General features: G+C 46.2%; 1 protein-coding gene across 2 annotated transcripts in view; it reads left to right on the forward strand.

Moving 5' to 3' along the window:
- The window catches only part of LOC119182544 (carboxypeptidase D), a 155,467-nt gene that overhangs the window by 34,472 nt on the left and 102,458 nt on the right, over nt 1-18,537 (forward strand). The gene's annotated exons all lie outside the window — the stretch shown is intronic.

The following is an 18,537-nucleotide window of genomic DNA, read 5'->3' on the forward strand; positions in this document are numbered from 1 at the left end:
TGAAATATATACTAAAAGATGATACAGTGTCAAGGCACATACGATAACACCAAAGCAAAGACCAAAAATGGCAACACCGATAGAATATCTTAGTGCGTCAGCCCTACCTTACCATCGCTTACTGTGCTTTACATTGATTAGTTAACTTCTACGGCATCTGCTAATGTTTAAAAACGCTAGCTCCTTATCAGACAAAGCGACAAAAACGCTAGCTCCTTATCATCTTTGTGTTTTTGGAGAACTACTGTCTTATCAAATTGTACTTCACAACCACATCTAGTGACATGCTGGGCAAGAAAACCATCGTTGCCGCTACGAACATTGCACGCATGCTCACGCAACCTGTCGTTGAGGCATCTTCCAGTTTGCCCAATATAACAGGCACCGCACGAAAGTATGATCATGTAAACTACGTCACTAATGCAGTTGACAAAACGGTTCCTGTGCTTTGTTTTACACCGCTGTTCCCTGTGTCTAGCGCCACATGTCAGTCTAGCCAGTTGAGAAAGCTTGTGTGGTGCAGAGGAAACTACACGCACTCCCATGCGCTGCCCCACCTTTTTCAGGCGGTGGGTAACCTGATGCATGTAAGGGACAACAGCTACTCTTTCTCTTTCTTTTTCGTGGGTCCTGTTGTCACGTCTTACTGCACCATGTCCTTGGCCATCTTTAGCTCTCCGTTTTCTACGTATACTTTCGGCTACGGACACCAAGACCGCCTCAGGATACCCAGCTGACTTAAGCCTAGCCACCTGATTGTGGAAGCTGGCCTCCATTGAATGCATACAGGAACGGTCAAGTGCATTAGTGAAACACGTACTCACTATGCCTCTTTTTACAAGTTTGCTATGAGCCGACGTGTACGGCAGAAGCGGTTTCCCCTCGCGTGGCTGGAATTCCCAGCAGGTATGTTCAGCCCTAAACGTAAGCCTGAGATCAAGAAACCTGATTGACGAGTTTTCCGGCATTTCATGGGTCAATACAAGTGGACCAAGGTATTTCTTAAAGAGAGACAACACAACACATTGTCTCATGCCAATATTGTGTTGTCTCTCTTTAAGAAATACCTTGGTCCACTTGTATTGACCCATGAAATGCCGGAAAACTCGTCAATCAGGTTTCTTGATCTCAGGCTTACGTTTAGGGCTGAACATACCTGCTGGGAATTCCAGCCACGCGAGGGGAAACCGCTTCTGCCGTACACGTCGGCTCATAGCAAACTTGTAAAAAGAGGCATAGTGAGTACGTGTTTCACTAATGCACTTGACCGTTCCTGTATGCATTCAATGGAGGCCAGCTTCCACAATCAGGTGGCTAGGCTTAAGTCAGCTGGGTATCCTGAGGCGGTCTTGGTGTCCGTAGCCGAAAGTATACGTAGAAAACGGAGAGCTAAAGATGGCCAAGGACATGGTGCAGTAAGACGTGACAACAGGACCCACGAAAAAGAAAGAGAAAGAGTAGCTGTTGTCCCTTACATGCATCAGGTTACCCACCGCCTGAAAAAGGTGGGGCAGCGCATGGGAGTGCGTGTAGTTTCCTCTGCACCACACAAGCTTTCTCAACTGGCTAGACTGACATGTGGCGCTAGACACAGGGAACAGCGGTGTAAAACAAAGCACAGGAACCGTTTTGTCAACTGCATTAGTGACGTAGTTTACATGATCATACTTTCGTGCGGTGCCTGTTATATTGGGCAAACTGGAAGATGCCTCAACGACAGGTTGCGTGAGCATGCGTGCAATGTTCGTAGCGGCAACGATGGTTTTCTTGCCCAGCATGTCACTAGATGTGGTTGTGAAGTACAATTTGATAAGACAGTAGTTCTCCAAAAACACAAAGATGAGCGCACAAGGCTTATAATTGAAGCAGCACACATAGCGGAACACGGGGCGTGCGTCAGCAAACCATCAATCGCTTTGTCTGATAAGGAGCTAGCGTTTTTAAACATTAGCAGATGCCGTAGAAGTTAACTAATCAATGTAAAGCACAGTAAGCGATGGTAAGGTAGGGCTGACGCACTAAGATATTCTATCGGTGTTGCCATTTTTGGTCTTTGCTTTGGTGTTATCGTATGTGCCTTGACACTGTATCATCTTTTAGTATATATTTCATATTTTTCCGAATAAACTTTCAGTTGGTAGTTAGCGCTTGTCCCTGTCTTTCCGTCTGTTCTACGTTGTGCGCTTCCATTTCATAATTAGAGTGTTAGAACGAGCGTTCGTCCTTCAAATTTAGCGAGGGGGGGGGGGGGGTGATGGTGAATGTGGCGTACAGAGCGTGAAATAAAGTTTATAGCGTTCACAACTATGGCGTGTCTTGATATGTCGCAGTCGGTACTTGAATTCCCAAAAAAGGTAACTGAATTGTTCACCACAGTTTATATTGCTTAATTATAGTGACGACTTCCATGGCCATGATTGAGTATTGACAATTTTTATTGTGCGCCATTAAAAGAAAAACAAATCTTTCATCCAACATATCTCCATCTACTCTATTCGTCTCTTCAAAATAGCAAATCAAGAAAAACTGCTATGCTGAATATTCTTGACTGTTCATACCTAAATAACGCTAGTTCATTCCTGTAGCAAGCTCCTTTTAGAGACCTGAGAAATGTTTCTCGACGAGCTTATATCTGCTTGTCTAAAGTACACTTGTTGTGCTCTGGAACGCTGCCTGACGAGCAAAGAACAACTTCATACATTCAGTTGCTCCCATTCACCACGTGCGCAGCATGTTTTATGCAGATTCCAAGACAGCAACAAATATTATTCGAGATGCCGATTCCACCTTTTCTTCTTGTATTTCGTAGGTCAGGAAATCCATGCTCTGGTATTTCGCTGTTATCGACATTCGCCTGAAAAAGGGGCAAGGGGAACATTCCGATGCAACAGACACGTGCGGTGGCGGTGATTTCTCCTTTAATTCGACGCGTTTCTTTTTTTTTTCTGTTGTGGTACACGAGCACGGCCGAATACTAAGTGGGCATTCGCAGTCCGACACCGATTACTGCTCCACTTGCTCGTCGTCGTGTTCTATTTTTTGTTTCCCCTACTTTTCTACTTTCGTGGGAATTCCAGCCACGCTGTCGCGATAACTCCGAGACCATGGCAATGACCTCCTTGGACGGCAGGCTGAGTAGCGGCGCGGAATTTGAGACAAAACAAGCATAGTAATGGTTGCCTAATGAATTCTGTGCCTCTTTCCACACAGCGTTGACCGTAAATGCCACAGGCCTGTAATTTTCGCTGTTTCACGTATCGCTTCTTATAGACAATTTTATAGACCATTATTAGATTGACCATTAAAAACGCACCAGACGTAGCAAATGGAAAGGACAATGAAGGATTAGTGAGTAAAAAAATCTGAAGTTCGATACCGTGGCTGGGGCACTTAGTCAAACCTTGTTTAAGAGAATTTCTTTCTGAGCTGCCCGCATGCCCGTTAACTGATCTGATTTTCGTTACGGAAATGGCACCCGTTTTTTCTCGGTTGATACCGACATAAAAAAAAAAACTTTCGTAATAAAAGATTCTACACATTCTTTTCTCTCTATCTGTCGTTTCGTCGTGCGTTTTAGTGCTTTTTTTGTGACTGTGCACCCCGCAACCGTCATTCGTGGAGTATAGCGTAAAACGTATCGTTTGCGTTAGAGTAACGCGCAGAAGTGATTGCCCAATTAAAAAAACAAAAAAAAAACCACCTCGTGCATTACGAACTTGGCTCGACGGAAGAGAGACGAGTATAAGGGCCGGTACGAAGAACCACCGAGCGGGATAACACATTCAAGCCCGGCCGTGAAGCGCAGAAAGTGGGCCGGCCGGACGGGCGCCGGGATGTACGCTCTCATTGTCGTCGTCACGCTCATCGGCTGTAAGAACAATGCGCCCAGCGCGCATTCTAAGGCCTCCTCGTCGTGTCGATGCGCTCCCCCGTCACTCTCCTCGGATGGCGCGTCCCCGTTGTGCAGTGCGCGAGTGATCGGAGCGCACTCTCACGCATTCCCATAGAACGAGGCCAGCCGCCTTTGTTTAGCTGCGTCAGCTGTATGCGACCACGCCCCCTCTCGGCCGCATCGGAAACGATGCGACTGAGCCCGTGGCCTCCGAGATGGCAGGCGCGCGGCAGGTTTCTCTCCGGCCGTCCCAATCGTGGAGTTTCCTAAGTATTAGGAAACTTTATGGTCTCAGTCGCGGGGAAGGCGTGTTTCCGGAGGTGGGCGTGGCCCCCTCTTTACTCCGCACCGCGGCGCTGCTTCGTATATGGTCGAATAAATCTAGTTTTTGGTTCATTAAGTATCACGGCTTGGTGGCGCTAGCCACCGCCCGATCTAAAGGGTACAGCCATATCCATCCATCCATCCATCTATCCATCCATCCATCCACCCAAAAGGCTGTCGCGCTGTTGGTGAAGCTTGCATGTGGCGAAAAAAAAATGGTTTTGCGCTTTTGTATAATTTTGCACTCATTGTGGGAATGTCGGGCCAAGGTGTACTATAGCCAAAGCCAATGCTTTGTCGTATATATTCTCAAATGTACTTTTTTTTGCTGTACATTTCCGCCACCCATATTAGAGCACTTATGAATGCGATGCCTCTGCAAGAAATCCGCATGTCTTGGAAACTTACTGTACTTCAAAGTTTGCAGGCTGTATAGTATGGGAGAGGCCTTTGTCCCGCAGTGGACGTAGCCAGGCTGATGATGACGATGATGATGATGATGATGATAGTATGGAGGGCACTGCAGACGGAGAAAAGAGTGACAGCTTGATCAACAAGCGAAGTCGGAAGAGTGCCGCGTTCTATGCTCACGGGTTACACAAGGGTTGCCTTTTCTTTCCTTTCATGGAACTAGCGCTGCTTTAATTGGGATTTCTTGAAACATGTCATGATGATCTACCTGGTTCCCTTAGATGAGAATGCTCTTTATTTGTACCGATTAAGAACTATGTAGACTTTTCTTTCCTTTCATGGAACTAGCGCTGCTTTAATTGGGATTTCTTGAAACATGTCATGATGATCTACCTGGTTCCCTTAGATGAGAATGCTCTTTATTTGTACCGATTAAGAACTATGTAGACACTTGTGTAAACAACATTCAAAATATGTGACGTCACAGAGGCTTGCTGTGGTAACACTACAATGGCGTCGCAGCGTGCATTTTTTTTTGTGCTTCCTTGCTTACCAAGCGTCCTCTCACGGCAAGAGTGGGATTTTATTACTGCATGCGTACGGGTCATTTGTCAATATGCGAAGACTGTGTCAAAAATGGTGCATGATCACGTAGCCGTAGAATTCGTCCGTAGAAAGCATATATATAATAGTGAACCGCGGCCAACTATAGCTGTGAGGCCAGGTCTGCCATGCATTTTAATGCATCAAGTAACCGCAGTCTATCTCAACGTCAGATCCGGCGATACAACACCGCAAGGGGCAGCAACTATTAAGTGGGAAACATCTTTTGCGACCACTATATAGACCTTATAAAATACCTACCTGGGCGCCGCCAGGCTGTATATAGACGTGACCCCCCGAAAAGGCATTGCGGAGGATGTGACGTCAGTTTGTGTATTCGTGGTGCCCAGCATGGTGTTTTTTTACCTTTCTTGTAAAAAAAATGCCGCCATAGTGTGGTTTAAATACATACATTGTGGATTGATTAATATGTGGGCTTTAACGTCCCAAAGCCACCATATCGTTATGACAGACGCCGTAGTGAAGGGCTCCGGGAATTTCGACCACCTGGAGTTCTTCAACGTGCACCCAAATGTGAGCACACGGGCCTACAGCGTTTTCGCCTTCATCGGAAATGCAGCTGCCGCAGCCAGGACTTAATCCCGCGACCTGCGGGCCAGCAGCCGAGTACCTTAGCCACTAGACTACCGTGGCGGGGCTATACATACATTGTAGTCCATACACTATTATTTTATAGTGTGGTGTACACTATAGAAAAACAGTTGGTGTACTCATGAGATGTCTTTGTCTTCCGCAAGAACAAACATCATCCGCCTCGCCTGCGTTTCGTTGCGTGTATACACCACTGCCGCCGCGAGCTTGGCACTTCAATGTCGCGGCGAGCTATCAGCGTGACATATCGTTCCTTGAAAGGGGTTGCGCCGAGCGTCCGTGAATGAAAACGCAAACAAGCCCGATTGCGGTTGTTGGTGTGGCATAAAAAAGAGAAAAAGACGCGCAGGATACGTCTTTTCGTTTGAGTGTGCAGAGGCTTGAGTGTTCGTCATACTCTTAAAGGCCACTGTAAAAGCGCCGTTCTCCATAGAGAGGTCTCTTAATGAGCGCGTTTATGCTGACAGCGAAGTTTGGTACATTACGATATTGGCGTCACTATACTGTCTATAAACTAACCTCGCGTTCTGTTTAACACTTAGGCATACCGTGTTGATATTTGAACGACATATTTCAAATAACTAACAAAATAGGTGGCATCCACACCTCTAGTATTATTTTATTGATGTATTTATTGTTGCTTTTATTCCGGCAAAGGTTTTATGTACTAGGTTTAAGAGTTAAAGGAATGTTCTTATCTCGGTTAAATCGTAAAGCAATCTAAGTGCTTCAATGTTTTTTGAATACGCTAATATTTGTGATGAATACTGAGCGGAATGCATTGAAAGAGAAAGGTCAAGTAAAAGGCAGGTTAACCAGAAGGAAATTTTCTGGTTTGCTGCCCTGCAAAAAGCAAGGGGTGAGTGACGATATAAAAGTAAGGAAGGAAATAGAAAAAAAAGTAAGGGAGAGGAGAGGGTTGGGAAAGAAAATAAGGCAACTTCGCACTATGGTGGCACCAAGCCTGAAGGGAGGGGCAGCCATCTTTGCTTCACTTTGGTGTCCTCTTTCTTGCCTCTTCTCTTTCCCTGCTGTGTCTTTTGTCTCTATTTCTACGTATTTTTATTTTACTTCCTTTTCTATTTGTTTGTTCCTTTCTCGCGTGCATCGTCTTTTTGAATTTTCTTACGTGGTTTTTGCCTGCGCTCGAAGAGCAAGAAGACTTCTCTTTGGCGCGAGCTCACGCTTGAATGGCCGTGGCTATGTGTAATGCTTTTGCCTTCGCTACGCCTATATATATAGCGAAGATCACGTACATGCACAGCCTACGACACCCGGCCTCCGAAAGTGCACCGCACTTAAACAAACAAACAAACAAACAAACAAACAAACAAACAAACAAAAGTAACGCGTAGAAAGCTCATCGCCTTCTTCACTTTCTGGTTGGAAGCTCCAACGTTCCGACACTTCAAAATCGATTGCTCAGTAACGGCTCGTCATCGTGATGTGCTAACGTTACAAGTGTCTACTGCAATTGTACATGTGCTCTGTTCAAACGAAAAGGTTAAAACTTACCAAATACACAACTGTATAAGTGTTTAAATATAGACATTCTTTTTGTTTCTTATTTTTTAACGGAAAAAAAGCTTTTACAAGATTACAACAGCCGTTTTTGGCGCCGTATTGATCCACAGCTGGTTGCCGAAACCTCTATCTCAGGAAATAAGGAAAAAAAGTAATAAATATGTTCAGGATAAAATGGGATTCAAACCCAGGCCCGTTGCGTGGCAGCCGATTATTCCAGAGCTACGCATGAGCTAGAAACTCGACGGCAAACAGACCCAATGCAGGCTTCATGTCGAAGAAAGAATCGCGTTGACATGTGTGCATTTCAGTATAGAGCAAAATAAAAACCAGGCTTCACGCGATGGGAATTGCGTAGCCAGCGGGCCGTTGAATGCTTCCAGCCTATTGTAAGAAGCTCAGTCATTATTCTTCATCGTCATCAGCTGCTGCATCAATAAAGCGTATATAATGCCTTAAACGTGTGCAACAGGTATGCACCACGCTTCTCCGCAAAATAATTCGCTGTGCGTGCTTGCCTACCTCGCAAGAAGTATGAAGATCCATGGGATATGGCGCCATGCAAGCACTTGTAGATATAGCTGCCCCAAGAGAGCTTACAAAAGGCTGTAGAAAGACAGCTCTTCTAGCTTTCCCTGGGACATGTGCTGCGTGTTCCACGTGGGCTTGGCATGTTTTTTTTTTACACTAGGCAGTTTTAAATTAGCGTACAGAAAGATAGCGCTCGTTGCGGTCGTGCGATATTTCCGTCAGTTGACGGGGGCCCGCCAGAGGATGGTGTTATGGCGCATGCGTAGTGGTGGCAAACGCTGACGCAAATTTACAAAAAAAAAATATTGTGTGGGCTAGTTGGTGTAACATTCACCAACTAGCCCAACAATAAGTTTTGATAACGCGAAGCTTTGCATACACGACATTCTAAGACTCCCTATTCTAATAACCAAGTTGAGAGGACTAGCCGTCACCCAGAAAGGATTACAACGCTTTCATCTTTTTATTTCAATAAAATAAAAAATAGCCATGAAATAAAAACTTGCTATTGGTCTGGTTAGAGCACGAAGCTATACAGGAAAATCCTTGGACTTTTCATAAAGAAAGCCGCCTTATAGTTGACAAAATGTTTATCCTAGTCTGCAATAAATCCTTTCAGATTCCTTGTATAGTTTGATGCTATAAGAGTGGATGGGTGGCAGTATACCCTTTCGTGAGCTTTTCTTCACCTTGGGGAATCCAGAAGAACTGATGTGCCATGAACTTGAATCGATCGGCATCTGTACTCGAATGGATCCCGGCAGGGTTCCAAAACAATACTTTTTTTTTACTTCTTCCTCTCTCATTGTGTTCAATGGGCCCAGAGCAGTTGGATACCTCGTTCGTATGTATCCATTGTTCTTCCGCGGGGCTGAAAGTACTTCGTTATATATATGACGCTTCATACGGCAGCGGCGAAGGGACTTTGTGTTCGCTCAATTAGGTTGCTTTTGTTTCTGGCTGTCAATGTGGCAGAGTTGCCCAATCAGAGGCATCGTATATCAAACTTGGCCACCTTTTGCGTCGGCTCCCTGACGTGCGCGAAATGTGGTAAGCGTATAATGGGGCTGACGTCCGCTTATTATGGGTGCAGCAATTCTTAAGCCCGAAATCGTGCTTCCCCGCTTGTTTAATCCCCGCTAGAAAATCCGCGCCTAGTCTGGAACTCACTCTCACTTTAAGGCCAGGTCTGAATCAATCCGTTTTGATGGTCCCATATTTAAAGAAATCGCAAAAAAATTTTAAACCACAACACAGATAACCAAACGAGATAGGACGACGCGTGCTCGTGTCTGTGTGCTGTGAATTTGGAACACCTTCTTTAAATATAAATTTAGACGAACTATCCCTGTTAATTCGGAGTATTTCACTGGTCTGCGTATATAGCGGCTACCGAGATGTCAAAATGTGCATGACATTCATAGTTAAATCTATAGCGCTCTGTGTATAGTTCCCGTGCGAGCCACCGAGGGCGTGGTTTAAATACTTATAATAACAGCGTACTATCTGTTGGTTGATAGATATGTGGGGTTGAACGTCCCAAAACCACTATATGATTATGAGAGACGCCGTAGTGGAGGACTCCGGAAACTTAGACCACCTGGGGTTCTTTAACGTGCACCCAAATCTGAGCACACGGGCCTACAACATTTCCGTCTCCATTGGAAATGCAGCCGCCGCAGCCGGGCTCCGAACCCGCGCCCTGCGGGTCAGCAGCCGAGTACCTTAGCCACTAGACCACCGCGGTGGGGCGCTATCTGTTGGTGCTAGTGTCTTTGAACGTTGACTGTGGCTTCTATTGCAAGCTTATATAACACAGAACATACGGCCTCTCTCGCCGTGTGAGGTATATTCTATACAAATATGTACCTCATTCGCACTGAATGACACTAGCGGGCCACCGAAGCATTGGGGTGTGTGATATTGCAGCAAGCTTTCCGTTGTTTTGAATAAATTGGAAACAAATTATGGCGCAGCGTTGCTGACTTTCACAACGGCTTCACCGCGTGTGCAATGTAGTTTTGTTATCTTCTATATATGTCATGCATTAGCTAAGCCTTAACACATAATAAGGAGAATTCAGTGGTGTCATAAGATTGAAATAAGCAATATAATAATATTTGTGGTTTAAAAACCACCATATGGTCATGAGAGACGCCGTAGTGAAGGGCTCGGAAATTTCGACCATCTGGCGTTCTTTAACGTGCACCGACATTGCACAGCACACGGGCGGGGCTCTACTATTTCGCCTTCATCTAAATGTGACCGCCGCAGCTGGAATCAAACCCGCGACCTTTGGGTCAGCAGCCGAGCGCCTTAACCACTGCCAATTAAGCAGTGTATCGAGGCACCTTGCGATAAATTGTATAAGTGTGGTACGGGAGGCAGTAATTACCTGACGGTGCAAATAGTATAAGTATACGGTAAAAGAGACAGTGATCACCCGAGTATTTTATATCCGTACCGCTAATACTTGTAGCTCACTAATTTATAGTAAATATCTGCAGCCCAGCCTCGAGTGTTGGTGACGACTGGTGATGGCAACGTCGTCCATCTCTCTACAGTGGACGCGAGAAAGTTGACAAACGGAGTCGAAAGGCCGCGATCAGACAAAATGCACATGTTCGTGGTTCTCGGCTGGTGCACATGCCATAGCGCGCGTTGAAATATAATTTGACACCCTGGAAAATATTCTTGCCTCGCACGGACCCAGTCACTTCGCCGTGACCATGCGCAGATTTACTCTTCGAGGTGGGGGTGAGGGTTCATGGCTAAGTGATTGTATGGGGCAGACTTTGCACCTACCCCTCCTATGTATGCACACGGGGGTTCGGTTGGACGGGGGGTGGGGTGTGCACAGCTATGGTCGTGACGATAATTTACTGTTAGAGGCGCAGTGCTGTCGCACTTGAAAGCAGGTGCACGTGCTCAAAGCTGGCGTGCCGAGCGACCAGTTTCGTGTTTTAGGGACGAAGCTCCTTATAGCGGCACCCGTTCGTCCCCCGTAGTATGTAACAAGTATAACATTTTGACCTCCAAGGTGGTGCCGGTGAGAGACTTCTTCTGTGCGTTGTTGAACAATAAAAAATTGTGCTCAAGGTACATGGCCTGCTAATGGGGAATGAGAGACAGGAGCATTCGGCTTTTACTTAACGCGCAGGCTGCGATCACCGTTAGCAGCCATTGGCATGCACATTGAGCACTATCTGACAAGAAAGGGTTGCTACGTTATACTCGCTGGGTGTAACCTCCTCAGCTTTAGAAAGGTTTAGCGAGCGTTGAGCCGCAGTGCCATGACTACAATGAACTTGTATATACCATGAATGAACTCGAGGTGGTTAAAAATGGGAAGTAGATACGAAGCGCAAGCCGTAAGAAAGTAAAAGCCGAATTCTCCGCCTCTCATTTCCCATTAGCAGCCATTGGCATGTACATTGAGCACTATCTGACTGAAAAAGTTTGCTACGTCATACTCGCTGGGCGTAACCTCCTTGGTTTTCGAAAGGTTTAGCGAGCGTTCGGCCGCAGTGCCATGAATACAGTGAACTAGTATATACCATGAACTCGAGGTGGTTAAAGGTGGGAAGTGGACCCGAAGTGCAAGCCGTAAGAAAGTGTGCGTGTGCCACCTCTCGTTTAGTCCTTGGAATGTCCGCTGGATGGCGGTGCTTCTATATGGGGAATATATGATGAAAAGATGCGAGATCGTGGTACTTGGAGTGTTGAATAGATGGACGAACGGACACATAGACAGATGCATGGATGGACGCATGAACGGACGCAGGGGCGGCTGCATGGACGAGCGCAGGGATGGACGCATGAACAGACGCACGCACGGACGGGCTGATGGACGCATGGACGGTCACACTGACAGACGCATGGACGGACGGAAGCAAGAACGAATGGACGCACGAATTCTTCGCCCCACTCTGAATCATTCACTCCGTGGATATGCTGCCCTTTTTTTTGTAGTCGGCAAAACGGTGCAAGAAAGAAAGCAAAGTTACCACGTGCGTTGCTTGCCACTAAGGTCAGTGGCCACCTGGAAAACCCGGCATTTCAGGGATGTGGCCATATAGGTTCTGTTAAGGTAAATAACATTAAAAAAAATGCGCAAGGACACCTGGCGACCCTGACGGAAGCACAGCACTCCCTCTAAACGGCACACACACATCCTGGCTCGGGGGTCCGTGCCGCTAGACGGCCTCTTCTTTCTGACAATGGGCGAGCGGTGCTCGGTTGTTCACTCATCGCACGATGGCCGCCCTTACTGGGTCAACACGGTGAGCCAACAAGCGGTGCGTGCTTTCAGGCTGCACGGTGACCGCTGCAACTCGCTTTGTGCGTCGGCGCGTGTGTTTACCGTGCACCCGATGTGCCGGGATGCTGCCGAACAAGGCCGCCAACGGAACGAGTCCGCTGCTCGACTCGCGAGGCACGCGACGCGGCTGCTTATTCGCACCCCTGTCTCGCTGATAGCCGCCACGATGGATCGCTCCGTTTTGTTCCGGTCAAAGGATGCGACTGAAAGGCCACGCTCACGTGCTTCTTCTCGTGTTGGCGGGAGGAGACGTGAATTTTAGAAGCGTATGAACTTAACTGGACTTGCTGGTACATAATCTAACTCAAAAACCCCGCCAAACGGGACAAGCGCTAGTCCTGGTTGGTCTTTCATGTATTCGTTGTTTTCCACCATGAGACATGGATGATTTAATGATGATGTGGGCAGTGACACAAATTTGGCGCTCTCGTGCAAACTTCATCTGTCCAACTTTTAGTCGCCGCGCGCTCCGGACAATTCTATGCTTCGCTAGTGCAGTAACTGCATCGGGCTTTGAAGCAAGAACAACCACGTCAGTTTATTTTTAAAGCTTTCACCATCTCGTCTGTATATTTTACTCCCTGTAACATCCTTTTATGACATGATAATAAACTGATTGATTGATTGAAGCGCTCCAACAAACGGTAATGAAGCTTCGAAGATCAGCAGAAATCTTCGAACTTGCCGCGTGAACATGGCGGCGGCCAAATTCGTATGGTTGTGTTTTATTATCGTCCTGTACTTATTTTTTTTTTATGCGTGGTAAGTCCAATCCTTACCGTAATGAGCTTCTGCGACCGCCTGTCCGTCCTTCTCTTTCATTCTGACCGGTTTTCGCTAATATTTCAGCGTAAAGTAAGCATTTAAAGTCGCCCGCTTTGAAGACCTCGCCCGCCACCGACTACCGCATGGCGTGTGTGACGTCACGTGCTGGTGTGACGTCATCTACTGCCGTCGCCTTCTATGATTGTTTAATTTATTTGTCTAAAATCGTTCAATTTCAATGCCAAGTTGAAGAAAGCTGAAGTAGCTCGCTTGCTTGTGTAGCTGAGCACAGAAGAAACCGCTCGCCGGAATGTAGTCGCTCGCATAGCAAGCAGCTTATTACGTCACGACTCGTGAGTGCACCAGTGTTTCCCGACTGTTCGGCCGCTTGCGTGTTTATAAAATATTCAAATTCAAATCATGTATTTGACCAAATGTGCTAAAATATAGCCAGCTTGTTCGTAAGCGCGCAATGATTGGCCCACAACAACACATATTATGATCAAAACTCGTACGTCATATGAACCCTTGAACAGTATGGCCTTCCGACCAGTATATAGAAAGAACACAGTGCCATCTAAAACGGCTGCATTGCGTGTGCGTAAACTCCGCGACGACCGAACAAACATCTATGCGAAGAGAGGCTCGCGTGTCGAGCCTTCACCGTTCGCCGCGCCGCACGCATTCAGGGACCTGCTGGAATGGAATGGAGGTGCACGGGGGGGGGGGGGGGGGCGACCGCTTTGAAAATATCGCTGCAGCTGCGGTTGCCCATAAAATGCTAAGGCCGGGTCTTCGAAGCGTGCCGCGAGAGCCGATACGCGTCAGAGCGCGACAGTGAAAAAAAACAACAACAAAGAAATACGGGGAGCGAAAAAAAAAAAAGAAAGATGAGCGACAAGAAGTGCTTTTGGCAGCCTCTCTTGATTGGCCCTACAGCCTCCAAACAACAGAGGTCTGCAAACAAGCAGCCTTATTGTCGTGGGTATTCACGGTGAGGGAAACGAAAAGAAAGTCGAAGCTATGCAAAGCGAAATGAACAAAGCAAGAGAAACGCAATTCGCGTGGTTGTTCCCGCTGGGTGTTGTCCAGGATCAGTTCTTCTACTTGGCTGAAACTTGGCACTTTGCGCAACGTGATCGGAATACGCCCCTTTCCCGTTTTCTGTCATTGATTGGAAGGCGAAAATGCGTGCGCGTAAAGCCTTCATCGGACTGTACACAACTCGTCGAGGACTGGGATAATCTCACTGACTGAGCAAACTCTGCAGATCACGCTCAAGCCCAAATCGCACACACTTATCGTTCCCAACGGGTTTTCAGGCGTCTCATTCACGAAGTGGCAGGTCTGTCTGGACTTCTGAACCATGAACGCCATGTCTCATAGTTCTTCCTATACCGACAAAAGGAATAGTCCTCGGAACGCGTGACAGAATGAGAAACAAAACTAAAAAGAAAGCAGTACGAAAAAAAATTACGAAGAAAAAACAATATGATGTAATGAAAGCAGTCGTGTACGAACTAGCTGAACAACTGTCTTCGGCATTCCGGAAGACAGTTAAAGGAAATTTCACTACCTGAAAAGATGTGAAAATGAAACCAAGAGAAAGAATTGATTGATTTGTGAGGTTTAACGTCCCAAAACCACCAAATGATTATGAGAGACGCTGCAGTGGAGGGCTCCGGAAATTTTGACCACCTGGGGTTCTTTAACGTGCACCCAAATCTGAGCACACGGGCCTACACCATTTCCGCCTCCATCGGAAATGCAGCCGCCGCAGCCGGGATTCGAACCCGCGACCTGCGGGTCAGCAGCCGATTACCTTAGCCACTAGACCACCGCGGCGGGCAAGAGAAAGAAGTAACCTTAAAGGCAGAGAGGCCAACCAGGCATTGCGTCTGGTTTGCAACCCTACTCATGTTCTCAAAGGGAGTATAGAAAGGAAAAGTCCGAAAATAACTTGCAAGCGAGAGGGTGCACCGGGTCATTAAAAACGGTCACTCAGGCCGTTGTATTTCAAGCAAGTGAATGAATAGAACTGTTCCTTCAACGATAGATTCGGTCACGGTTTGGTTATAGCCTATGCGTCGTAAACTTCAAAGAACGCAGGGGAGGGATTGCACTACATTGATGACAGAGAGAGAAGGGGAAGAAAAGATGCAGAGTCCCACCAGACGAACGAGAGTTAACTCGGATGTCAGGAGACAAACTACGGTCTTCAAATGCAGAAACATACACTTCAACATATACTAAATAAATTCGGTTTTTGATTGGAACGATCACGCCTTCTTTCACGACAGGATATTTCTAATTTTTTTTACCCACATGACGCAAGAGGGAGAGAGAGAGAGAAAGAGAAAAAAGTTTGGCATAAATTTTGGTGGTTCCGAATATCTTTTTTTGTATTTTGCTTGTTTCAACTTTTCTTCAAAGGGTGCGATCCGGTCTACATTGTTTTAAGTGATATTTCTTTTTGTCTAGCTTTCAACTTTGTGTCCGCTTACTTGTTTAGATGACTTCGGGAATGTTGTCATTTCTTCTGCCTTGTGTTGCTGGGGCTTGTGAACCTGCATGTGTATCCCAGTTCTTTTCCCGCATCCCTCACCACACATTGTATATTGTTTCGTGAATGACTGCAAAAATATAAAAAGAAAAGTAACACTATGGTGATATATACTTCAAACGTAAAGAGCTGCGTCAACAATTAAGACTGATCCCCGTCTCATTGTAAGCTTAGAATAACAGACAGCTGAGATGGTTGCTGCGTATTCGTGTTAAAGGACTGCGCATTCAAACACGCACTCAAGAGAGGAGTCAAGAGACTCGCTTTGACTTCTCTCTTGCGTTCGTGTTTGCACACCCTGCCTTTCATAGTTGCCAGCCGGTATTTCCTCATCGCAATGTTCTTAAAGCATCCCGAAAATGCACAAATATACGTGAGCCTAAAAATATCGCACGTGGCCGTCTGTGATGCTTCCGTGTGCTTTTGCTGTCGCCTCTCGCTGGACCGCAAAATTGCGATGTCAGTCAATATGTATAGGGAGCGCCACCGACAGCTGCACTGCACGCAACAATGGATCCTCGAAACGCGCGCAAGTGTTTGCCCGATGCGCACAACCGGTTGAGAGCTGGCCTCGAAAATGGGAGGTCCGGTTATTTTGGACCCGGACTTCGCCCGTCTGCGCATAACTCTTCCACAACGAAACTTGCCGTTTCCTCGCCAACCTTTTCGGTCGCATCTCGCGATATCGAAGGCTTCTCGCGTGCAACATGACTTCTCTCACGCAACCTTCATGGGGAACCCAAAGGGTACTGATTTCAAGCTCATGCCGTATTTAAGATCAATAAGTGTCGAGGATGTAATTTCGAGTCCTATCATCAGTGGTCCCGATTGATTGACGGATCTAACAAAATAGCATGCGAATTGTTACAACTTTTGTCGGCGTTATTTTCACGTTATCCGCTGTGGTGAAACAGTGGCTATTGCAGTTCATGGATAAACAGGAGGCTGCTGGTCGGTTATACAATTAATCAAGTAAATATGTGATTAGTTTATTTATTCCTTTTATAACACCCCTAAAGGTCCTTGAGGTGGTGTTAATAGGGGAACAGACACATGAATCAAAGCCATGGACGTTTGCATAAAGCAACACGAGAATATACAAAATAGATAAATCGAGCTAAATACACACAAAAAAAACATAGACAGGAAAAAGCGAAAAATAAGTAGACAGATAGAAAGCTTACTAATGCAAACAAAAATTAAGGGCACTAACAAATACAACATACAATAAAAAAATAAAACTAACTCATGACCGTAAGATACAGTGTGCCTTTAAAAAATAAATAATACGAACCAGCGTGTACAATGGGCGCGAAAATCGCAAACAAATGATCACAACCAAGATATTAACCATGGAAGAACATATGAGGAAATCTAGAAGAGTACGTGTAGCGGATATTTGTTAGGGAAAAGCAGCGTAAAAGTTACTGAAACGTTGTGAAATTGGCTTTAGTTGCAATGCGGCGTGGCAAGTTATTCCGTGCAACAATTGTTTGGGGAATGGAGGAGTTGGCATAATGAGCTGAGGTAAAAGCGGCACGAAGGGGAAGATGGGAGCGATGAAAAAGAAAAAAAAAAAACAGTTCTGGCCTCGAGGAAGAGAATTACGCTTGTCGAAACGTCGGCTTGACACAACCCCGGTTTACGGACGTTCTGTTTTGGAGATATGGTCTGTGAGCTGTTGGGGTTTCGCGCATGTTTCTTAGGAATGTTGAACGCCTTTGGAGCTAAGCATTAGTTAACTCTGATTACTCAGAAGGATGAACGAAAAAGAATAGTACCTGTGCACCCCTCTTTTTGCTCATTCTTTCTTATCCATCTCGAACAATGTTTGCTATCAAGCAAACTATGCCATTTTGAGGACACCACATTAAGGCTGAAATATTTTATCTTTAGTAGCAAATCTTGAACACCAAAAAAGAAGCGACCAGATACCATCCTCTTCACTGAGGCTTGATTGATTGATATGTGGGGTTTAACGTCCCAAAACCACCATTTGATTATGAGAGACGCCGTAGTGGAGGACTCCGGGAATTTTGACCACCTGGGGTTCTTTAACGTGCACCCAAATCTGAGCACACGGGCCTACAGCATCTCCGCCTCCATCGGAAATGCAGCCGCCGCAGCCGGGAATCGAACCCGCGACCTGCGGGTCAGCAGCCGAGTACCTTAGCCACTAGACTTCTTCACTGAGGCAGATCAAGGTGGCGTATACGAGGCTGAAAGTAATACACTGCTGAAAGTGAAGAATCGAGAATGAGGCAAGTTGCGCGCAGTAGGTAGTACTGAACATTTTCGCTCAGGAATTCCCGTGCCCCATTTTGATGCCTCGATAATGGGCACGCAGAACACGCCCAGCGAGCGTCCATTTTGCGGACTCTCGATTACGCTGACCGGTTAAAGAAAAAAAGAAACCGGAGACAACACGACGAGTTATTACGCTTAAAAGTTTGTTTTGTGTGTGTGTATTTTTGGCATGAAGCAACAGGCTTTATCGCCGCATCTATGTAAAAGACATCTGGCGACAGCCTACAGACGCTAAATGTTGCGCTATCGTATATCCATTTTGGATTGGAAGGAGGCTGTGGGGAAAACCATGCTGCAGTGTTCTGTCGCTTGAGATATGTTTACCGGCGCAAAAAGACGAAACACTTAAAAAGACACACACACAGCGCTGGATGCGTTTGTGTTTCTTCTGAAGTATTTGGTCTTCTTGCGCTGGTAAATATATCTTAACAATGAACTCGCCCAATTAGCAGTTTTAGCAAAGTTTTTTGCTTGTCATCCTTCGGCGAGGTGGGCGATGATGCAGCTCTTTTTAGTGACTTTCGTCGGTTTTTAGAAACAGTTTAGCTGTCGTACTCCTTATCTACGCGAAGGGAAAAAAGAGGGGGGAGGGGAGATGAATAAACAGAAATAATTTCATTAAAAGGTCTTGGAGCTTTTAGGAACCCAGATTCAGGCCTCCCACGACGGGACCTCCAGATGTTG

This window comes from Rhipicephalus microplus, chromosome 3, assembly GCF_043290135.1.
Source record: "Rhipicephalus microplus isolate Deutch F79 chromosome 3, USDA_Rmic, whole genome shotgun sequence".
NCBI classification, from domain to species: Eukaryota; Metazoa; Arthropoda; class Arachnida; order Ixodida; family Ixodidae; genus Rhipicephalus; species Rhipicephalus microplus.